This window comes from Euprymna scolopes, chromosome 31 (assembly GCF_053919585.1).
Source record: "Euprymna scolopes isolate OS-2025 chromosome 31, ASM5391958v1, whole genome shotgun sequence".
NCBI classification, from domain to species: Eukaryota; Metazoa; Mollusca; class Cephalopoda; order Sepiida; family Sepiolidae; genus Euprymna; species Euprymna scolopes.
Window position 1 is genome coordinate 47,912,137 of NC_136512.1, and position 26,047 is coordinate 47,938,183.

Genomic DNA, 26,047 nt, shown 5'->3' on the forward strand with positions numbered 1-26,047 from the left:
TGCTCATAAATTAGGAATACAGTTTTTGATTCCTATACCTCCAAAAGTTACAACTTTACCACATTTTTGCTTAACAATTCCCATTTTTTGTTAGCTTTAATTTATTTTTTCTATTTTTACCCCATCAAAATGCCACCCCTGACATAGGTTGCTCATAAATTAGGATTACAGTTTTTGATTCCTATACCTCCAAAAGTTACAACTTTACAACATTTTTGCTTAACAATTCCCATTTTTTGTTAGCTTTAATTTATTTTTTCTATTTTTACCCTATCAAAATGCCACCCCTGACATAGGTTGCTCATAAATTAGGAATACAGTTTTTGATTCCTATACCTCCAAAAGTTACAACTTTACAACATTTTTGCTTAACAATTCCCATTTTTTGTTAGCTTTAATTTATTTTTTCTATTTTTACCCCATCAAAATGCCACCCCTGACATAGGTTGCTCATAAATTAGGAATACAGTTTTTGATTCCTATACCTCCAAAAGTTACAACTTTACAACATTTTTGCTTAACAATTCCCATTTTTTGTTAGCTTTAATTTATTTTTTCTATTTTTACCCTATCAAAATGCCACCCCTGACATAGGTTGCTCATAAATTAGGAATACAGTTTTTGATTCCTATACCTCCAAAAGTTACAACTTTACAACATTTTTGCTTAACAATTCCCATTTTTTGTTAGCTTTAATTTATTTTTTCTATTTTTACCCTATCAAAATGCCACCCCTGACATAGGTTGCTCATAAATTAGGAATACAGTTTTTGATTCCGATACCTCCAAAAGTTACAACTTTACAACATTTTTGCTTAACAATTCCCATTTTTTGTTAGCTTTAATTTATTTTTTCTATTTTTACCCTATCAAAATGCCACCCCTGACATAGGTTGCTCATAAATTAGGAATACAGTTTTTGATTCCGATACCTCCAAAAGTTACAACTTTACAACATTTTTGCTAAACAATTCCCATTTTTTGTTAGCTTTAATTTATTTTTTCTATTTTTACCCTATCAAAATGCCACCCCTGACATAGGTTGCTCATAAATTAGGAATACAGTTTTTGATTCCGATACCTCCAAAAGTTACAACTTTACAACATTTTTGCTTAACAATTCCCATTTTTTGTTAGCTTTAATTTATTTTTTCTATTTTTACCCTATCAAAATGCCACCCCTGACATAGGTTGCTCATAAATTAGGAATACAGTTTTTGATTCCGATACCTCCAAAAGTTACGACTTTACAACATTTTTGCTTAACAATTCCCATTTTTTGTTAGCTTTAATTTATTTTTTCTATTTTTACCCTATCAAAATGCCACCCCTGACATAGGTTGCTCATAAATTAGGAATACAGTTTTTGATTCCGATACCTCCAAAAGTTACAACTTTACAACATTTTTGCTTAACAATTCCCATTTTTTGTTAGCTTTAATTTATTTTTTCTATTTTTACCCTATCAAAATGCCACCCCTGACATAGGTTGCTCATAAATTAGGAATACAGTTTTTGATTCCTATACCTCCAAAAGTTACAACTTTACAACATTTTTGCTTAACAATTCCCATTTTTTGTTAGCTTTAATTTATTTTTTCTATTTTTACCCTATCAAAATGCCACCCCTGACATAGGTTGCTCATAAATTAGGAATACAGTTTTTGATTCCTATACCTCCAAAAGTTACAACTTTACAACATTTTTGCTTAACAATTCCCATTTTTTGTTAGCTTTAATTTATTTTTTCTATTTTTACCCTATCAAAATGCAACCCCTGACATAGGTTGCTCATAAATTAGGAATACAGTTTTTGATTCCTATACCTCCAAAAGTTACAACTTTACAACATTTTTGCTTAGCAATTCCCATTTTTTGTTAGCTTTAATTTATTTTTTCTATTTTTACCCTATCAAAATGACACCCCTGACATAGGTTGCTCATAAATTAGGAATACAGTTTTTGATTCCTATACCTCCAAAAGTTACAACTTTACAACAATTTTGCTTAACAATTCCCATTTTTTGTTAGCTTTAATTTATTTTGTCTATTTTTACCCTATCAAAATTCCACCCCTGACATAGGTTGCTCATAAATTAGGAATACAGTTTTTGATTCCGATACCTCCAAAAGTTACAACTTTACAACATTTTTGCTTAACAATTCCCATTTTTTGTTAGCTTTAATTTATTTTTTCTATTTTTACCCTATCAAAATGCCACCCCTGACATAGGCTGCTCATAAATTAGGAATACAGTTTTTGATTCCTATACCTCCAAAAGTTACAACTTTACAACATTTTTGCTTAACAATTCCCATTTTTTGTTAGCTTTAATTTATTTTTTCTATTTTTACCCCATCAAAATGCCACCCCTGACATAGGTTGCTCATAAATTAGGAATACAGTTTTTGATTCCTATACCTCCAAAAGTTACAACTTTACAACATTTTTGCTTAACAATTCCCATTTTTTGTTAGCTTTAATTTATTTTTTCTATTTTTACCCCATCAAAATGCCACCCCTGACATAGGTTGCTCATAAATTAGGAATACAGTTTTTGATTCCTATACCTCCAAAAGTTACAACTTTACAACATTTTTGCTTAACAATTCCCATTTTTTGTTAGCTTTAATTTATTTTTTCTATTTTTACCCTATCAAAATGCCACCCCTGACATAGGTTGCTCATAAATTAGGAATACAGTTTTTGATTCCTATACCTCCAAAAGTTACAACTTTACAACATTTTTGCTTAACAATTCCCATTTTTTGTTAGCTTTAATTTATTTTTTCTATTTTTACCCTATCAAAATGCCACCCCTGACATAGGTTGCTCATAAATTAGGAATACAGTTTTTGATTCCGATACCTCCAAAAGTTACGACTTTACAACATTTTTGCTTAACAATTCCCATTTTTTGTTAGCTTTAATTTATTTTTTCTATTTTTACCCTATCAAAATGCCACCCCTGACATAGGTTGCTCATAAATTAGGAATACAGTTTTTGATTCCGATACCTCCAAAAGTTACAACTTTACAACATTTTTGCTTAACAATTCCCATTTTTTGTTAGCTTTAATTTATTTTTTCTATTTTTACCCTATCAAAATGCCACCCCTGACATAGGTTGCTCATAAATTAGGAATACAGTTTTTGATTCCTATACCTCCAAAAGTTACAACTTTACAACATTTTTGCTTAACAATTCCCATTTTTTGTTAGCTTTAATTTATTTTTTCTATTTTTACCCTATCAAAATGCCACCCCTGACATAGGTTGCTCATAAATTAGGAATACAGTTTTTGATTCCGATACCTCCAAAAGTTACGACTTTACAACATTTTTGCTTAACAATTCCCATTTTTTGTTAGCTTTAATTTATTTTTTCTATTTTTACCCTATCAAAATGCCACCCCTGACATAGGTTGCTCATAAATTAGGAATACAGTTTTTGATTCCGATACCTCCAAAAGTTACAACTTTACAACATTTTTGCTTAACAATTCCCATTTTTTGTTAGCTTTAATTTATTTTTTCTATTTTTACCCTATCAAAATGCCACCCCTGACATAGGTTGCTCATAAATTAGGAATACAGTTTTTGATTCCTATACCTCCAAAAGTTACAACTTTACAACATTTTTGCTTAACAATTCCCATTTTTTGTTAGCTTTAATTTATTTTTTCTATTTTTACCCTATCAAAATGCCACCCCTGACATAGGTTGCTCATAAATTAGGAATACAGTTTTTGATTCCTATACCTCCAAAAGTTACAACTTTACAACATTTTTGCTTAACAATTCCCATTTTTTGTTAGCTTTAATTTATTTTTTCTATTTTTACCCTATCAAAATGCCACCCCTGACATAGGTTGCTCATAAATTAGGAATACAGTTTTTGATTCCTATACCTCCAAAAGTTACAACTTTACAACATTTTTGCTTAGCAATTCCCATTTTTTGTTAGCTTTAATTTATTTTGTCTATTTTTACCCTATCAAAATTCCACCCCTGACATAAGTTGCTCATAAATTAGGAATACAGTTTTTGATTCCGATACCTCCAAAAGTTACAACTTTACAACATTTTTGCTTAACAATTCCCATTTTTTGTTAGCTTTAATTTATTTTTTCTATTTTTACCCTATCAAAATGCCACCCCTGACATAGGCTGCTCATAAATTAGGAATACAGTTTTTGATTCCTATACCTCCAAAAGTTACAACTTTACAACATTTTTGCTTAACAATTCCCATTTTTTGTTAGCTTTAATTTATTTTTTCTATTTTTACCCCATCAAAATTCCACCCCTGACATAGGTTGCTCATAAATTAGGAATACAGTTTTTGATTCCTATACCTCCAAAAGTTACAACTTTACAACATTTTTGCTTAACAATTCCCATTTTTTGTTAGCTTTAATTTATTTTTTCTATTTTTACCCTATCAAAATGCCACCCCTGACATAGGTTGCTCATAAATTAGGAATACAGTTTTTGATTCCTATACCTCCAAAAGTTACAACTTTACAACATTTTTGCTTAACAATTCCCATTTTTTGTTAGCTTTAATTTATTTTTTCTATTTTTACCCTATCAAAATGCCACCCCTGACATAGGCTGCTCATAAATTAGGAATACAGTTTTTCATTCCGATACCTCCAAAAGTTACAACTTTACAACATTTTTGCTTAACAATTCCCATTTTTTGTTAGCTTTAATTTATTTTTTCTATTTTTACCCTATCAAAATGCCACCCCTGACATAGGTTGCTCATAAATTAGGAATACAGTTTTTGATTCCTATACCTCCAAAAGTTACAACTTTACAACATTTTTGCTTAACAATTCCCATTTTTTGTTAGCTTTAATTTATTTTTTCTATTTTTACCCTATCAAAATGCCACCCCTGACATAGGTTGCTCATAAATTAGGAATACAGTTTTTGATTCCGATACCTCCAAAAGTTACAACTTTACAACATTTTTGCTTAACAATTCCCATTTTTTGTTAGCTTTATTTTTTCTATTTTTACCCTATCAAAATGCCACCCCTGACATAGGTTGCTCATAAATTAGGAATACAGTTCTTGATTCCGATACCTCCAAAAGTTACAACTTTACAACATTTTTGCTTAACAATTCCCATTTTTTGTTAGCTTTAATTTATTTTTTCTATTTTTACCCTATCAAAATGCCACCCCTGACATAGGTTGCTCATAAATTAGGAATACAGTTTTTGATTCCGATACCTCCAAAAGTTACAACTTTACAACATTTTTGCTTAACAATTCCCATTTTTTGTTAGCTTTAATTTATTTTTTCTATTTTTACCCTATCAAAATGCAACCCCTGACATAGGTTGCTCATAAATTAGGAATACAGTTTTTGATTCCGATACCTCCAAAAGTTACAACTTTACAACATTTTTGCTTAACAATTCCCATTTTTTGTTAGCTTTAATTTATTTTTTCTATTTTTACCCTATCAAAATGCCACCCCTGACATAGGTTGCTCATAAATTAGGAATACAGTTTTTGATTCCGATACCTCCAAAAGTTACAACTTTACAACATTTTTGCTTAACAATTCCCATTTTTTGTTAGCTTTAATTTATTTTTTCTATTTTTACCCTATCAAAATGCCACCCCTGACATAGGTTGCTCATAAATTAGGAATACAGTTTTTGATTCCGATACCTCCAAAAGTTACAACTTTACAACATTTTTGCTTAACAATTCCCATTTTTTGTTAGCTTTAATTTATTTTTTCTATTTTTACCCTATCAAAATGCCACCCCTGACATAGGTTGCTCATAAATTAGGAATACAGTTTTTGATTCCGATACCTCCAAAAGTTACAACTTTACAACATTTTTGCTTAACAATTCCCATTTTTTGTTAGCTTTAATTTATTTTTTCTATTTTTACCCTATCAAAATGCCACCCCTGACATAGGTTGCTCATAAATTAGGAATACAGTTTTTGATTCCGATACCTCCAAAAGTTACAACTTTACAACATTTTTGCTTAACAATTCCCATTTTTTGTTAGCTTTAATTTATTTTTTCTATTTTTACCCTATCAAAATGCCACCCCTGACATAGGTTGCTCATAAATTAGGAATACAGTTTTTGATTCCGATACCTCCAAAAGTTACAACTTTACAACATTTTTGCTTAACAATTCCCATTTTTTGTTAGCTTTAATTTATTTTTTCTATTTTTACCCTATCAAAATGCCACCCCTGACATAGGTTGCTCATAAATTAGGAATACAGTTTTTGATTCCGATACCTCCAAAAGTTACAACTTTACAACATTTTTGCTTAACAATTCCCATTTTTTGTTAGCTTTAATTTATTTTTTCTATTTTTACCCTATCAAAATGCCACCCCTGACATAGGTTGCTCATAAATTAGGAATACAGTTTTTGATTCCGATACCTCCAAAAGTTACAACTTTACAACATTTTTGCTTAACAATTCCCATTTTTTGTTAGCTTTAATTTATTTTTTCTATTTTTACCCTATCAAAATGCCACCCCTGACATAGGTTGCTCATAAATTAGGAATACAGTTTTTGATTCCGATACCTCCAAAAGTTACAACTTTACAACATTTTTGCTTAACAATTCCCATTTTTTGTTAGCTTTAATTTATTTTTTCTATTTTTACCCTATCAAAATGCCACCCCTGACATAGGTTGCTCATAAATTAGGAATACAGTTTTTGATTCCGATACCTCCAAAAGTTACAACTTTACAACATTTTTGCTTAACAATTCCCATTTTTTGTTAGCTTTAATTTATTTTTTCTATTTTTACCCTATCAAAATGCCACCCCTGACATAGGTTGCTCATAAATTAGGAATACAGTTTTTGATTCCGATACCTCCAAAAGTTACAACTTTACAACATTTTTGCTTAACAATTCCCATTTTTTGTTAGCTTTAATTTATTTTTTCTATTTTTACCCTATCAAAATGCCACCCCTGACATAGGTTGCTCATAAATTAGGAATACAGTTTTTGATTCCGATACCTCCAAAAGTTACAACTTTACAACATTTTTGCTTAACAATTCCCATTTTTCGTTAGCTTTAATTTATTTTTTCTATTTTTACCCTATCAAAATGCCACCCCTGACATAGGTTGCTCATAAATTAGGAATACAGTTTTTGATTCCGATACCTCCAAAAGTTACAACTTTACAACATTTTTGCTTAACAATTCCCATTTTTTGTTAGCTTTAATTTATTTTTTCTATTTTTACCCTATCAAAATGCCACCCCTGACATAGGTTGCTCATAAATTAGGAATACAGTTTTTGATTCCGATACCTCCAAAAGTTACAACTTTACAACATTTTTGCTTAACAATTCCCATTTTTTGTTAGCTTTAATTTATTTTTTCTATTTTTACCCTATCAAAATGCCACCCCTGACATAGGTTGCTCATAAATTAGGAATACAGTTTTTGATTCCGATACCTCCAAAAGTTACAACTTTACAACATTTTTGCTTAACAATTCCCATTTTTTGTTAGCTTTAATTTATTTTTTCTATTTTTACCCTATCAAAATGCCACCCCTGACATAGGTTGCTCATAAATTAGGAATACAGTTTTTGATTCCGATACCTCCAAAAGTTACAACTTTACAACATTTTTGCTTAACAATTCCCATTTTTTGTTAGCTTTAATTTATTTTTTCTATTTTTACCCTATCAAAATGCCACCCCTGACATAGGTTGCTCATAAATTAGGAATACAGTTTTTGATTCCGATACCTCCAAAAGTTACAACTTTACAACATTTTTGCTTAACAATTCCCATTTTTTGTTAGCTTTAATTTATTTTTTCTATTTTTACCCTATCAAAATGCCACCCCTGACATAGGTTGCTCATAAATTAGGAATACAGTTTTTGATTCCGATACCTCCAAAAGTTACAACTTTACAACATTTTTGCTTAACAATTCCCATTTTTTGTTAGCTTTAATTTATTTTTTCTATTTTTACCCTATCAAAATGCCACCCCTGACATAGGTTGCTCATAAATTAGGAATACAGTTTTTGATTCCGATACCTCCAAAAGTTACAACTTTACAACATTTTTGCTTAACAATTCCCATTTTTTGTTAGCTTTAATTTATTTTTTCTATTTTTACCCTATCAAAATGCCACCCCTGACATAGGTTGCTCATAAATTAGGAATACAGTTTTTGATTCCGATACCTCCAAAAGTTACAACTTTACAACATTTTTGCTTAACAATTCCCATTTTTTGTTAGCTTTAATTTATTTTTTCTATTTTTACCCTATCAAAATGCCACCCCTGACATAGGTTGCTCATAAATTAGGAATACAGTTTTTGATTCCGATACCTCCAAAAGTTACAACTTTACAACATTTTTGCTTAACAATTCCCATTTTTTGTTAGCTTTAATTTATTTTTTCTATTTTTACCCTATCAAAATGCCACCCCTGACATAGGTTGCTCATAAATTAGGAATACAGTTTTTGATTCCGATACCTCCAAAAGTTACAACTTTACAACATTTTTGCTTAACAATTCCCATTTTTTGTTAGCTTTAATTTATTTTTTCTATTTTTACCCTATCAAAATGCCACCCCTGACATAGGTTGCTCATAAATTAGGAATACAGTTTTTGATTCCGATACCTCCAAAAGTTACAACTTTACAACATTTTTGCTTAACAATTCCCATTTTTTGTTAGCTTTAATTTATTTTTTCTATTTTTACCCTATCAAAATGCCACCCCTGACATAGGTTGCTCATAAATTAGGAATACAGTTTTTGATTCCGATACCTCCAAAAGTTACAACTTTACAACATTTTTGCTTAACAATTCCCATTTTTTGTTAGCTTTAATTTATTTTTTCTATTTTTACCCTATCAAAATGCCACCCCTGACATAGGTTGCTCATAAATTAGGAATACAGTTTTTGATTCCGATACCTCCAAAAGTTACAACTTTACAACATTTTTGCTTAACAATTCCCATTTTTTGTTAGCTTTAATTTATTTTTTCTATTTTTACCCTATCAAAATGCCACCCCTGACATAGGTTGCTCATAAATTAGGAATACAGTTTTTGATTCCGATACCTCCAAAAGTTACAACTTTACAACATTTTTGCTTAACAATTCCCATTTTTTGTTAGCTTTAATTTATTTTTTCTATTTTTACCCTATCAAAATGCCACCCCTGACATAGGTTGCTCATAAATTAGGAATACAGTTTTTGATTCCTATACCTCCAAAAGTTACAACTTTACAACATTTTTGCTTAACAATTCCCATTTTTTGTTAGCTTTAATTTATTTTTTCTATTTTTACCCCATCAAAATGCCACCCCTGACATAGGTTGCTCATAAATTAGGAATACAGTTTTTGATTCCTATACCTCCAAAAGTTACAACTTTACAACATTTTTGCTTAACAATTCCCATTTTTTGTTAGCTTTAATTTATTTTTTCTATTTTTACCCCATCAAAATGCCACCCCTGACATAGGTTGCTCATAAATTAGGAATACAGTTTTTGATTCCTATACCTCCAAAAGTTACAACTTTACAACATTTTTGCTTAACAATTCCCATTTTTTGTTAGCTTTAATTTATTTTTTCTATTTTTACACTATCAAAATGCCACCCCTGACATAGGTTGCTCATAAATTAGGAATACAGTTTTTGATTCCGATACCTCCAAAAGTTACAACTTTACAACATTTTTGCTTAACAATTCCCATTTTTTGTTAGCTTTAATTTATTTTTTCTATTTTTACCCTATCAAAATGCCACCCCTGACATAGGCTGCTCATAAATTAGGAATACAGTTTTTCATTCCGATACCTCCAAAAGTTACAACTTTACAACATTTTTGCTTAACAATTCCCATTTTTTGTTAGCTTTAATTTATTTTTTCTATTTTTATCCCATCAAAATGCCACCCCTGACATAGGTTGCTCATAAATTAGGAATACAGTTTTTGATTCCTATACCTCCAAAAGTTACAACTTTACAACATTTTTGCTTAACAATTCCCATTTTTTGTTAGCTTTAATTTATTTTTTCTATTTTTACCCTATCAAAATGCCACCCCTGACATAGGTTGCTCATAAATTAGGAATACAGTTTTTGATTCCTATACCTCCAAAAGTTACAACTTTACAACATTTTTGCTTAACAATTCCCATTTTTTGTTAGCTTTAATTTATTTTTTCTATTTTTACCCTATCAAAATGCCACCCCTGACATAGGTTGCTCATAAATTAGGAATACAGTTTTTGATTCCGATACCTCCAAAAGTTACAACTTTACAACATTTTTGCTTAACAATTCCCATTTTTTGTTAGCTTTAAATTATTTTTTATATTTTTACCCTATCAAAATGCCACCCCTGACATAGGCTGCTCATAAATTAGGAATACAGTTTTTCATTCCGATACCTCCAAAAGTTACAACTTTACAACATTTTTGCTTAACAATTCCCATTTTTTGTTAGCTTTAATTTATTTTTTCTATTTTTATCCCATCAAAATGCCACCCCTGACATAGGTTGCTCATAAATTAGGAATACAGTTTTTGATTCCTATACCTCCAAAAGTTACAACTTTACAACATTTTTGCTTAACAATTCCCATTTTTTGTTAGCTTTAATTTATTTTTTCAATTTTTACCCTATCAAAATGCCACCCCTGACATAGGTTGCTCATAAATTAGGAATACAGTTTTTGATTCCTATACCTCCAAAAGTTACAACTTTACAACATTTTTGCTTAACAATTCCCATTTTTTGTTAGCTTTAATTTATTTTTTCTATTTTTATCCCATCAAAATGCCACCCCTGACATAGGTTGCTCATAAATTAGGAATACAGTTTTTGATTCCTATACCTCCAAAAGTTACAACTTTACAACATTTTTGCTTAACAATTCCCATTTTTTGTTAGCTTTTATTTATTTTTTCTATTTTTACCCTATCAAAATGCCACCCCTGACATAGGTTGCTCATAAATTAGGAATACAGTTTTTGATTCCTATACCTCCAAAAGTTACAACTTTACAACATTTTTGCTTAACAATTCCCATTTTTTGTTAGCTTTAATTTATTTTTTCTATTTTTACCCTATCAAAATGCCACCCCTGACATAGGTTGCTCATAAATTAAGAATACAGTTTTTGATTCCTATACCTCCAAAAGTTACAACTTTACAACATTTTTGCTTAACAATTCCCATTTTTTGTTAGCTTTAATTTATTTTTTCTATTTTTACCCTATCAAAATGCCACCCCTGACATAGGTTGCTCATAAATTAGGAATACAGTTTTTGATTCCGATACCTCCAAAAGTTACGACTTTACAACATTTTTGCTTAACAATTCCCATTTTTTGTTAGCTTTAATTTATTTTTTCTATTTTTACCCTATCAAAATGCCACCCCTGACATAGGTTGCTCATAAATTAGGAATACAGTTTTTGATTCCGATACCTCCAAAAGTTACAACTTTACAACATTTTTGCTTAACAATTCCCATTTTTTGTTAGCTTTAATTTATTTTTTCTATTTTTACCCTATCAAAATGCCACCCCTGACATAGGTTGCTCATAAATTAGGAATACAGTTTTTGATTCCTATACCTCCAAAAGTTACAACTTTACAACATTTTTGCTTAACAATTCCCATTTTTTGTTAGCTTTAATTTATTTTTTCTATTTTTACCCTATCAAAATGCCACCCCTGACATAGGTTGCTCATAAATTAGGAATACAGTTTTTGATTCCTATACCTCCAAAAGTTACAACTTTACAACATTTTTGCTTAACAATTCCCATTTTTTGTTAGCTTTAATTTATTTTTTCTATTTTTACCCTATCAAAATGCCACCCCTGACATAGGTTGCTCATAAATTAGGAATACAGTTTTTGATTCCTATACCTCCAAAAGTTACAACTTTACAACATTTTTGCTTAACAATTCCCATTTTTTGTTAGCTTTAATTTATTTTTTCTATTTTTACCCTATCAAAATGCCACCCCTGACATAGGCTGCTCATAAATTAGGAATACAGTTTTTCATTCCGATACCTCCAAAAGTTACAACTTTACAACATTTTTGCTTAACAATTCCCATTTTTTGTTAGCTTTAATTTATTTTTTCTATTTTTATCCCATCAAAATGCCACCCCTGACATAGGTTGCTCATAAATTAGGAATACAGTTTTTGATTCCTATACCTCCAAAAGTTACAACTTTACAACATTTTTGCTTAACAATTCCCATTTTTTGTTAGCTTTAATTTATTTTTTCTATTTTTACCCTATCAAAATGCCACCCCTGACATAGGCTGCTCATAAATTAGGAATACAGTTTTTGATTCCGATACCTCCAAAAGTTACAACTTTACAACATTTTTGCTTAACAATTCCCATTTTTTGTTAGCTTTAATTTATTTTTTCTATTTTTATCCCATCAAAATGCCACCCCTGACATAGGTTGCTCATAAATTAGGAATACAGTTTTTGATTCCTATACCTCCAAAAGTTACAACTTTACAACATTTTTGCTTAACAATTCCCATTTTTTGTTAGCTTTAATTTATTTTTTCTATTTTTACCCTATCAAAATGCCACCCCTGACATAGGTTGCTCATAAATTAGGAATACAGTTTTTGATTCCTATACCTCCAAAAGTTACAACTTTACAACATTTTTGCTTAACAATTCCCATTTTTTGTTAGCTTTAATTTATTTTTTCTATTTTTACCCTATCAAAATGCCACCCCTGACATAGGTTGCTCATAAATTAGGAATACAGTTTTTGATTCCGATACCTCCAAAAGTTACAACTTTACAACATTTTTGCTTAACAATTCCCATTTTTTGTTAGCTTTAATTTATTTTTTCTATTTTTACCCTATCAAAATGCCACCCCTGACATAGGTTGCTCATAAATTAGGAATACAGTTTTTGATTCCGATACCTCCAAAAGTTACAACTTTACAACATTTTTGCTTAACAATTCCCATTTTTTGTTAGCTTTAATTTATTTTTTCTATTTTTACCCTATCAAAATGCCACCCCTGACATAGGTTGCTCATAAATTAGGAATACAGTTTTTGATTCCGATACCTCCAAAAGTTACAACTTTACAACATTTTTGCTTAACAATTCCCATTTTTTGTTAGCTTTAATTTATTTTTTCTATTTTTACCCTATCAAAATGCCACCCCTGACATAGGTTGCTCATAAATTAGGAATACAGTTTTTGATTCCGATACCTCCAAAAGTTACAACTTTACAACATTTTTGCTTAACAATTCCCATTTTTTGTTAGCTTTAATTTATTTTTTCTATTTTTACCCTATCAAAATGCCACCCCTGACATAGGTTGCTCATAAATTAGGAATACAGTTTTTGATTCCGATACCTCCAAAAGTTACAACTTTACAACATTTTTGCTTAACAATTCCCATTTTTTGTTAGCTTTAATTTATTTTTTCTATTTTTACCCTATCAAAATGCCACCCCTGACATAGGTTGCTCATAAATTAGGAATACAGTTTTTGATTCCGATACCTCCAAAAGTTACAACTTTACAACATTTTTGCTTAACAATTCCCATTTTTTGTTAGCTTTAATTTATTTTTTCTATTTTTACCCTATCAAAATGCCACCCCTGACATAGGTTGCTCATAAATTAGGAATACAGTTTTTGATTCCGATACCTCCAAAAGTTACAACTTTACAACATTTTTGCTTAACAATTCCCATTTTTTGTTAGCTTTAATTTATTTTTTCTATTTTTACCCTATCAAAATGCCACCCCTGACATAGGTTGCTCATAAATTAGGAATACAGTTTTTGATTCCGATACCTCCAAAAGTTACAACTTTACAACATTTTTGCTTAACAATTCCCATTTTTTGTTAGCTTTAATTTATTTTTTCTATTTTTACCCTATCAAAATGCCACCCCTGACATAGGTTGCTCATAAATTAGGAATACAGTTTTTGATTCCGATACCTCCAAAAGTTACAACTTTACAACATTTTTGCTTAACAATTCCCATTTTTTGTTAGCTTTAATTTATTTTTTCTATTTTTACCCTATCAAAATGCCACCCCTGACATAGGTTGCTCATAAATTAGGAATACAGTTTTTGATTCCGATACCTCCAAAAGTTACAACTTTACAACATTTTTGCTTAACAATTCCCATTTTTTGTTAGCTTTAATTTATTTTTTCTATTTTTACCCTATCAAAATGCCACCCCTGACATAGGTTGCTCATAAATTAGGAATACAGTTTTTGATTCCGATACCTCCAAAAGTTACAACTTTACAACATTTTTGCTTAACAATTCCCATTTTTTGTTAGCTTTAATTTATTTTTTCTATTTTTACCCTATCAAAATGCCACCCCTGACATAGGTTGCTCATAAATTAGGAATACAGTTTTTGATTCCGATACCTCCAAAAGTTACAACTTTACAACATTTTTGCTTAACAATTCCCATTTTTTGTTAGCTTTAATTTATTTTTTCTATTTTTACCCTATCAAAATGCCACCCCTGACATAGGTTGCTCATAAATTAGGAATACAGTTTTTGATTCCGATACCTCCAAAAGTTACAACTTTACAACATTTTTGCTTAACAATTCCCATTTTTTGTTAGCTTTAATTTATTTTTTCTATTTTTACCCTATCAAAATGCCACCCCTGACATAGGTTGCTCATAAATTAGGAATACAGTTTTTGATTCCTATACCTCCAAAAGTTACAACTTTACAACATTTTTGCTTAACAATTCCCATTTTTTGTTAGCTTTAATTTATTTTTTCTATTTTTACCCCATCAAAATGCCACCCCTGACATAGGTTGCTCATAAATTAGGAATACAGTTTTTGATTCCTATACCTCCAAAAGTTACAACTTTACAACATTTTTGCTTAACAATTCCCATTTTTTGTTAGCTTTTATTTATTTTTTCTATTTTTACCCCATCAAAATGCCACCCCTGACATAGGTTGCTCATAAATTAGGAATACAGTTTTTGATTCCTATACCTCCAAAAGTTACAACTTTACAACATTTTTGCTTAACAATTCCCATTTTTTGTTAGCTTTAATTTATTTTTTCTATTTTTACCCTATCAAAATGCCACCCCTGACATAGGTTGCTCATAAATTAGGAATACAGTTTTTGATTCCGATACCTCCAAAAGTTACAACTTTACAACATTTTTGCTTAACAATTCCCATTTTTTGTTAGCTTTAATTTATTTTTTCTATTTTTACCCTATCAAAATGCCACCCCTGACATAGGCTGCTCATAAATTAGGAATACAGTTTTTCATTCCGATACCTCCAAAAGTTACAACTTTACAACATTTTTGCTTAACAATTCCCATTTTTTGTTAGCTTTAATTTATTTTTTCTATTTTTATCCCATCAAAATGCCACCCCTGACATAGGTTGCTCATAAATTAGGAATACAGTTTTTGATTCCTATACCTCCAAAAGTTACAACTTTACAACATTTTTGCTTAACAATTCCCATTTTTTGTTAGCTTTAATTTATTTTTTCTATTTTTACCCTATCAAAATGCCACCCCTGACATAGGTTGCTCATAAATTAGGAATACAGTTTTTGATTCCTATACCTCCAAAAGTTACAACTTTACAACATTTTTGCTTAACAATTCCCATTTTTTGTTAGCTTTAATTTATTTTTTCTATTTTTACCCTATCAAAATGCCACCCCTGACATAGGTTGCTCATAAATTAGGAATACAGTTTTTGATTCCGATACCTCCAAAAGTTACAACTTTACAACATTTTTGCTTAACAATTCCCATTTTTTGTTAGCTTTAAATTATTTTTTATATTTTTACCCTATCAAAATGCCACCCCTGACATAGGCTGCTCATAAATTAGGAATACAGTTTTTCATTCCGATACCTCCAAAAGTTACAACTTTACAACATTTTTGCTTAACAATTCCCATTTTTTGTTAGCTTTAATTTATTTTTTCTATTTTTATCCCATCAAAATGCCACCCCTGACATAGGTTGCTCATAAATTAGGAATACAGTTTTTGATTCCTATACCTCCAAAAGTTACAACTTTACAACATTTTTGCTTAACAATTCCCATTTTTTGTTAGCTTTAATTTATTTTTTCAATTTTTACCCTATCAAAATGCCACCCCTGACATAGGTTTCTCATAAATTAGGAATACAGTTTTTGATTCCTATACCTCCAAAAGTTACAACTTTACAACATTTTTGCTTAACAATTCCCATTTTTTGTTAGCTTTAATTTATTTTTTCTATTTTTATCCCATCAAAATGCCACCCCTGACATAGGTTGCTCATAAATTAGGAATACAGTTTTTGATTCCTATACCTCCAAAAGTTACAACTTTACAACATTTTTGCTTAACAATTCCCATTTTTTGTTAGCTTTTATTTATTTTTTCTATTTTTACCCTATCAAAATGCCACCCCTGACATAGGTTGCTCATAAATTAGGAATACAGTTTTTGATTCCTATACCTCCAAAAGTTACAACTTTACAACATTTTTGCTTAACAATTCCCATTTTTTGTTAGCTTTAATTTATTTTTTCTATTTTTACCCTATCAAAATGCCACCCCTGACATAGGTTGCTCATAAATTAAGAATACAGTTTTTGATTCCTATACCTCCAAAAGTTACAACTTTACAACATTTTTGCTTAACAATTCCCATTTTTTGTTAGCTTTAATTTATTTTTTCTATTTTTACCCTATCAAAATGCCACCCCTGACATAGGTTGCTCATAAATTAGGAATACAGTTTTTGATTCCGATACCTCCAAAAGTTACGACTTTACAACATTTTTGCTTAACAATTCCCATTTTTTGTTAGCTTTAATTTATTTTTTCTATTTTTACCCTATCAAAATGCCACCCCTGACATAGGTTGCTCATAAATTAGGAATACAGTTTTTGATTCCGATACCTCCAAAAGTTACAACTTTACAACATTTTTGCTTAACAATTCCCATTTTTTGTTAGCTTTAATTTATTTTTTCTATTTTTACCCTATCAAAATGCCACCCCTGACATAGGTTGCTCATAAATTAGGAATACAGTTTTTGATTCCTATACCTCCAAAAGTTACAACTTTACAACATTTTTGCTTAACAATTCCCATTTTTTGTTAGCTTTAATTTATTTTTTCTATTTTTACCCTATCAAAATGCCACCCCTGACATAGGTTGCTCATAAATTAGGAATACAGTTTTTGATTCCTATACCTCCAAAAGTTACAACTTTACAACATTTTTGCTTAACAATTCCCATTTTTTGTTAGCTTTAATTTATTTTTTCTATTTTTACCCTATCAAAATGCCACCCCTGACATAGGTTGCTCATAAATTAGGAATACAGTTTTTGATTCCTATACCTCCAAAAGTTACAACTTTACAACATTTTTGCTTAACAATTCCCATTTTTTGTTAGCTTTAATTTATTTTTTCTATTTTTACCCTATCAAAATGCCACCCCTGACATAGGCTGCTCATAAATTAGGAATACAGTTTTTCATTCCGATACCTCCAAAAGTTACAACTTTACAACATTTTTGCTTAACAATTCCCATTTTTTGTTAGCTTTAATTTATTTTTTCTATTTTTATCCCATCAAAATGCCACCCCTGACATAGGTTGCTCATAAATTAGGAATACAGTTTTTGATTCCTATACCTCCAAAAGTTACAACTTTACAACATTTTTGCTTAACAATTCCCATTTTTTGTTAGCTTTAATTTATTTTTTCTATTTTTACCCTATCAAAATGCCACCCCTGACATAGGCTGCTCATAAATTAGGAATACAGTTTTTGATTCCGATACCTCCAAAAGTTACAACTTTACAACATTTTTGCTTAACAATTCCCATTTTTTGTTAGCTTTAATTTATTTTTTCTATTTTTATCCCATCAAAATGCAACCCCTGACATAGGTTGCTCATAAATTAGGAATACAGTTTTTGATTCCTATACCTCCAAAAGTTACAACTTTACAACATTTTTGCTTAACAATTCCCATTTTTTGTTAGCTTTAATTTATTTTTTCTATTTTTACCCTATCAAAATGCCACCCCTGACATAGGTTGCTCATAAATTAGGAATACAGTTTTTGATTCCTATACCTCCAAAAGTTACAACTTTACAACATTTTTGCTTAACAATTCCCATTTTTTGTTAGCTTTAATTTATTTTTTCTATTTTTACCCTATCAAAATGCCACCCCTGACATAGGCTGCTCATAAATTAGGAATACAGTTTTTCATTCCGATACCTCCAAAAGTTACAACTTTACAACATTTTTGCTTAACAATTCCCATTTTTTGTTAGCTTTAATTTATTTTTTCTATTTTTATCCCATCAAAATGCCACCCCTGACATAGGTTGCTCATAAATTAGGAATACAGTTTTTGATTCCTATACCTCCAAAAGTTACAACTTTACAACATTTTTGCTTAACAATTCCCATTTTTTGTTAGCTTTAATTTATTTTTTCTTTTTTTACTCTATCAAAATGCCACCCCTGACATAGGTTGCTCATAAATTAGGAATACAGTTTTTGATTCCGATACCTCCAAAAGTTACGACTTTACAACATTTTTGCTTAACAATTCCCATTTTTTGTTAGCTTTAATTTATTTTTTCTATTTTTACCCTATCAAAATGCCACCCCTGACATAGGTTGCTAATAAATTAGGAATACAGTTTTTGATTCTGATACCTCCAAAAGTTACAACTTTACAACATTTTTGCTTAACAATTCCCATTTTTTGTTAGCTTTAATTTGTTTTTTCTATTTTTACCCTATCAAAATGCCACCCCTGACATAGGTTGCTCATAAATTAGGAATACAGTTTTTGATTCCTATACCTCCAAAAGTTACAACTTTACAACATTTTTGCTTAACAATTCCCATTTTTTGTTAGCTTTAATTTATTTTTTCTATTTTTACCCTATCAAAATGCCACCCCTGACATAGGTTGCTCATAAATTAGGAATACAGTTTTTGATTCCTATACCTCCAAAAGTTACAACTTTACAACATTTTTGCTTAACAATTCCCATTTTTTGTTAGCTTTATTTTATTTTTTCTATTTTTACCCTATCAAAATGCCACCCCTGACATAGGTTGCTCATAAATTAGGAATACAGTTTTTGATTCCTATACCTCCAAAAGTTACAACTTTACAACATTTTTGCTTAACAATTCCCATTTTTTGTTAGCTTTAATTTATTTTTTCTATTTTTACCCTATCAAAATGCCACCCCTGACATAGGTTGCTCATAAATTAGGAATACAGTTTTTGATTCCGATGCCTCTAAAAGTTACAACTTTCCAACATTTTTGCTTAACAATTCCCATTTTTTGTTAGCTTTAATTTATTTTTTCTATTTTTACCCTATCAAAATGCCACCCCTGACAGAGGTTGCTCATAAATTACGAATACAGTTTTTGATTCCGATGCCTCTAAAAGTTATGATAAAATTTTTGCTAAAAAATTCCCATCTTTTGTTAGCTTTAATTTATTTTTTCTATTTTTTACCCTATCAAAATGCCACCCCTGACATAGGTTGCTCATAAATTAGGAATACAGTTTTTGATTCCGATGCCTCTAAAAGTTACAACTTTCCAACATTTTTGCTTAACAATTCCCATTTTTTGTTAGCTTTAATTTATTTTTTCTATTTTTACCCTATCAAAATGCCACCCCTGACAGAGGTTGCTCATAAATTAGGAATACAGTTTTTGATTCCGATGCCTCTAAAAGTTACGATAAAATTTTTGCTAAAAAATTCCCATCTTTTGTTAGCTTTAATTTATTTTTTCTATTTTTACCCTATCAAAATGCCACCCCTGACATAGGTTGCTCATAAATTAGGAATACAGTTTTTGATTCCGATGCCTCTAAAAGTTACAACTTTACAACATTTTTGCTTAACAATTCCCATTTTTTGTTAGCTTTAATTTATTTTTTCTATTTTTACCCTATCAAAATGCCACCCCTTACAGGGGTTGCTCATAAGTTAGGAATACAGTTTTTGATTCCGATGCCTCTAAAAGTTACGATAAAATTTTTGCTAAAAAATTCCCATCTTTTGTTAGCTTTTATTTATTTTTTCTATTTTTACCCTATCAAAATGCAACCCCTGACATAGGTTGCTCATAAATTAGGAATATAGTTTTTGATTCCGATGCCTCTAAAAGTTACAACTTTCCAACATTTTTGCTTAACAATTCCCATTTTTTGTTAGCTTTAATTTATTTTTTCTATTTTTACCCTATCAAAATGCCACCCCTGACAGGGGTTGCTCATAAATTAGGAATACAGTTTTTGATTCCGATGCCTCTAAAAGTTACGATAAAATTTTTGCTAAAAAATTCCCATCTTTTGTTAGCTTTTATTTATTTTTTCTATTTTTACCCTATCAAAATGCCACCCCTGACATAGGTTGCTCATAAATTAGGAATACAGTTTTTGATTCCGATGCCTCTAAAAGTTACAACTTTCCAACATTTTTGCTTAACAATTCCCATTTTTTGTTAGCTTTAATTTATTTTTTCTATTTTTACCCTATCAAAATGCCACCCCTGACAGAGGTTGCTCATAAATTAGGAATACAGTTTTTGATTCCGATGCCTCTAAAAGTTACGATAAAATTTTTGTTAAAAAATTCCCATCTTTTGTTAGCTTTAATTTATTTTTTCTATTTTTACCCTATCAAAATGCCACCCCTGACATAGGTTGCTCATAAATTAGGAATACAGTTTTTGATTCCGATGCCTCTAAAAGTTACAACTTTCCAACATTTTTGCTTAACAATTCCCATTTTTTGTTAGCTTTAATTTATTTTTTCTATTTTTACCCTATCAAAATGCCACCCCTGACAGGGGTTGCTCATAAATTAGGAATACAGTTTTTGATTCCGATGCCTCTAAAAGTTACGATAAAATTTTTGCTAAAAAATTCCCATCTTTTGTTAGCTTTTATTTATTTTTTCTATTTTTACCCTATCAAAATGCCACCCCTGACATAGGTTGCTCATAAATTAGGAATACAGTTTTTGATTCCGATGCCTCTAAAAGTTACAACTTTCCAACATTTTTGCTTAACAATTCCCATTTTTTGTTAGCTTTAATTTATTTTTTCTATTTTTACCCTATCAAAATGCCACCCCTGACAGGGGTTGCTCACAAATTAGGAATACAGTTTTTGATTCCGATGCCTCTAAAAGTTACGATAAATTTTTTTTTTATTTTTTCTATTTTTACCCTATCAAAATGCAACCCCTGACATAGGTTGCTCATAAATTAGGAATATAGTTTTTGATTCCGATGCCTCTAAAAGTTACAACTTTCCAACATTTTTGCTTAACAATTCCCATTTTTTGTTAGCTTTAATTTATTTTTTCTATTTTTACCCTATCAAAATGCCACCCCTGACAGGGGTTGCTCATAAATTAGGAATACAGTTTTTGATTCCGATGCCTCTAAAAGTTACGATAAAATTTTTGCTAAAAAATTCCCATCTTTTGTTAGCTTTTATTTATTTTTTCTATTTTTACCCTATCAAAATGCCACCCCTGACATAGGTTGCTCATAAATTAGGAATACAGTTTTTGATTCCGATGCCTCTAAAAGTTACAACTTTCCAACATTTTTGCTTAACAATTCCCATTTTTTGTTAGCTTTAATTTATTTTTTCTATTTTTACCCTATCAAAATGCCACCCCTGACAGAGGTTGCTCATAAATTAGGAATACAGTTTTTGATTCCGATGCCTCTAAAAGTTACGATAAAATTTTTGCTAAAAAATTCCCATCTTTTGTTAGCTTTAATTTATTTTTTCTATTTTTACCCTATCAAAATGCCACCCCTGACATAGGTTGCTCATAAATTAGGAATACAGTTTTTGATTCCGATGCCTCTAAAAGTTACAACTTTCCAACATTTTTGCTTAACAATTCCCATTTTTTGTTAGCTTTAATTTATTTTTTCTATTTTTACCCTATCAAAATGCCACCCCTGACAGGGGTTGCTCATAAATTAGGAATACAGTTTTTGATTCCGATGCCTCTAAAAGTTACGATAAAATTTTTGCTAAAAAATTCCCATCTTTTGTTAGCTTTTATTTATTTTTTCTATTTTTACCCTATCAAAATGCCACCCCTGACATAGGCTGCTCATAAATTAGGAATACAGTTTTTGATTCCGATACCTCCAAAAGTTACGACTTTACAACATTTTTGCTTAAAAATTCCCATTTTTTGTTAGCTTTTATTTATTTTTTCTATTTTTACCCTATCAAAATGCCACCCCTGACATAGGTTGCTCATAAATTAGGAATACAGTTTTGGATTCCGATACCTCCAAAAGTTACGACTTTACAACATTTTTGCTTAAAAATTCCCATTTTTTGTTAGCTTTTATATATTTTTTCTATTTTTACTCTATCAAAAAATGCCACCCCTGACATAGGCTGCTCATAAATTAGGAATACAGTTTTTATTCCTATACCTCCAAAAGTTACAACTTTACAACATTTTTGCTTAAAAATTCCCATTTTTTGTTAGCTTTTATTTATTTTTTCTATTTTTACCCTATCAAAATGCAACCCCTGACATAGGTTGCTCATAAATTAGGAATACAGTTTTTGATTCCGATACCTCCAAAAGTTACAACTTTACAACATTTTTGCTTAAGAATTCACATTTTTTGTTAGCTTTTATTTATTTTTTCTATTTTTACCCTATCAAAATGCAACCCCTGACATAGGCTGCTCATAAATTAGGAATACAGTTTTTGATTCCGATACCTCCAAAAGTTACAACTTTACAACATTTTTGCTTAACAATTCCCATTTTTTGTTAGCTTTTATTTATTTTTTCTATTTTTACCCTATCAAAATGCAACCCCTGACATAGGTTGCTCATAAATTAGGAATACAGTTTTTTATTCCGATACCTCCAAAAGTTACAACTTTACAACATTTTTGCTTAAAAATTCCCATTTTTTGTTAGCTTTTATTTATTTTTTCTATTTTTACCCTATCAAAATGCAACCCCTGACATAGGCTGCTCATAAATTAGGAATACAGTTTTTGATTCCGATACCTCCAAAAGTTACAACTTTACAACATTTTTGCTTAAAAATTCCCATTTTTTGTTAGCTTTTATTTATTTTTTCTATTTTTACCCTATCAAAATGCAACCCCTGACATAGGTTGCTCATAAATTAGGAATACAGTTTTTGATTCCGATGCCTCTAAAAGTTACAACTTTCCAACATTTTTGCTTAACAATTCCCATTTTTTGTTAGCTTTAATTTATTTTTTCTATTTTTACCCTATCAAAATGCCACCCCTGACAGGGGTTGCTCATAAATTAGGAATACAGTTTTTGATTCCGATGCCTCTAAAAGTTACGATAAAATTTTTGCTAAAAAATTCCCATCTTTTGTTAGCTTTTATTTATTTTTTCTATTTTTACCCTATCAAAATGCCACCCCTGACATAGGTTGCTCATAAATTAGGAATACAGTTTTTGATTCCGATACCTCCAAAAGTTACAACTTTACAACATTTTTGCTTAACAATTCCCATTTTTTGTTAGCTTTAATTTATTTTTTCTATTTTTACCCTATCAAAATGCAACCCCTGACAGGGGTTGCTCATAAATTAGGAATACAGTTTTTGATTCCGATGCCTCTAAAAGTTACGATAAAATTTTTGCTTAAAAATTCCCATTTTTTGTTAGCTTTTATTTATTTTTTCTATTTTTACCCTATCAAAATGCAACCCCTGACATAGGTTGCTCATAAATTAGGAATATAGTTTTTGATTCCGATGCCTCTAAAAGTTACAACTTTCCAACATTTTTGCTTAACAATTCCCATTTTTTGTTAGCTTTAATTTATTTTTTCTATTTTTACCCTATCAAAATGCCACCCCTGACAGGGGTTGCTCATAAATTAGGAATACAGTTTTTGATTCCGATGCCTCTAAAAGTTACGATAAAATTTTTGCTAAAAAATTCCCATCTTTTGTTAGCTTTAATTTATTTTTTCTATTTTTACCCTATCAAAATGCCACCCCTGACATAGGTTGCTCATAAATTAGGAATACAGTTTTTGATTCCGATGCCTCTAAAAGTTACAACTTTCCAACATTTTTGCTTAACAATTCCCATTTTTTGTTAGCTTTAATTTATTTTTTCTATTTTTACCCTATCAAAATGCCACCCCTGACAGGGGTTGCTCATAAATTAGGAATACAGTTTTTGATTCCGATGCCTCTAAAAGTTACGATAAAATTTTTGCTAAAAAATTCCCATCTTTTGTTAGCTTTTATTTATTTTTTCTATTTTTACCCTATCAAAATGCCACCCCTGACATAGGCTGCTCATAAATTAGGAATACAGTTTTTGATTCCGATACCTCCAAAAGTTACGACTTTACAACATTTTTGCTTAAAAATTCCCATTTTTTGTTAGCTTTTATTTATTTTTTCTATTTTTACCCTATCAAAATGCCACCCCTGACATAGGTTGCTCATAAATTAGGAATACAGTTTTGGATTCCGATACCTCCAAAAGTTACGACTTTACAACATTTTTGCTTAAAAATTCCCATTTTTTGTTAGCTTTTATATATTTTTTCTATTTTTACTCTATCAAAAAATGCCACCCCTGACATAGGCTGCTCATAAATTAGGAATACAGTTTTTATTCCTATACCTCCAAAAGTTACAACTTTACAACATTTTTGCTTAAAAATTCCCATTTTTTGTTAGCTTTAATTTATTTTTTCTATTTTTACCCTATCAAAATGCCACCCCTGACAGGGGTTGCTCATAAATTAGGAATACAGTTTTTGATTCCGATGCCTCTAAAAGTTACGATAAAATTTTTGCTAAAAAATTCCCATCTTTTGTTAGCTTTAATTTATTTTTTCTATTTTTACCCTATCAAAATGCCACCCCTGACATAGGTTGCTCATAAATTAGGAATACAGTTTTTGATTCCGATGCCTCTAAAAGTTACAACTTTCCAACATTTTTGCTTAACAATTCCCATTTTTTGTTAGCTTTAATTTATTTTTTCTATTTTTACCCTATCAAAATGCCACCCCTGACAGGGGTTGCTCATAAATTAGGAATACAGTTTTTGATTCCGATGCCTCTAAAAGTTACGATAAAATTTTTGCTTAAAAATTCCCATCTTTTGTTAGCTTTTATTTATTTTTTCTATTTTTACCCTATCAAAATGCCACCCCTGACATAGGCTGCTCATAAATTAGGAATACAGTTTTTGATTCCGATACCTCCAAAAGTTACGACTTTACAACATTTTTGCTTAAAAATTCCCATTTTTTGTTAGCTTTTATTTATTTTTTCTATTTTTACCCTATCAAAATGCCACCCCTGACATAGGTTGCTCATAAATTAGGAATACAGTTTTGGATTCCGATACCTCCAAAAGTTACGACTTTACAACATTTTTGCTTAAAAATTCCCATTTTTTGTTAGCTTTTATATATTTTTTCTATTTTTACTCTATCAAAAAATGCCACCCCTGACATAGGCTGCTCATAAATTAGGAATACAGTTTTTATTCCTATACCTCCAAAAGTTACAACTTTACAACATTTTTGCTTAAAAATTCCCATTTTTTGTTAGCTTTTATTTATTTTTTCTATTTTTACCCTATCAAAATGCAACCCCTGACATAGGTTGCTCATAAATTAGGAATACAGTTTTTGATTCCGATACCTCCAAAAGTTACAACTTTACAACATTTTTGCTTAAGAATTCCCATTTTTTGTTAGCTTTTATTTATTTTTTCTATTTTTACCCTATCAAAATGCAACCCCTGACATAGGCTGCTCATAAATTAGGAATACAGTTTTTGATTCCGATACCTCCAAAAGTTACAACTTTACAACATTTTTGCTTAACAATTCCCAT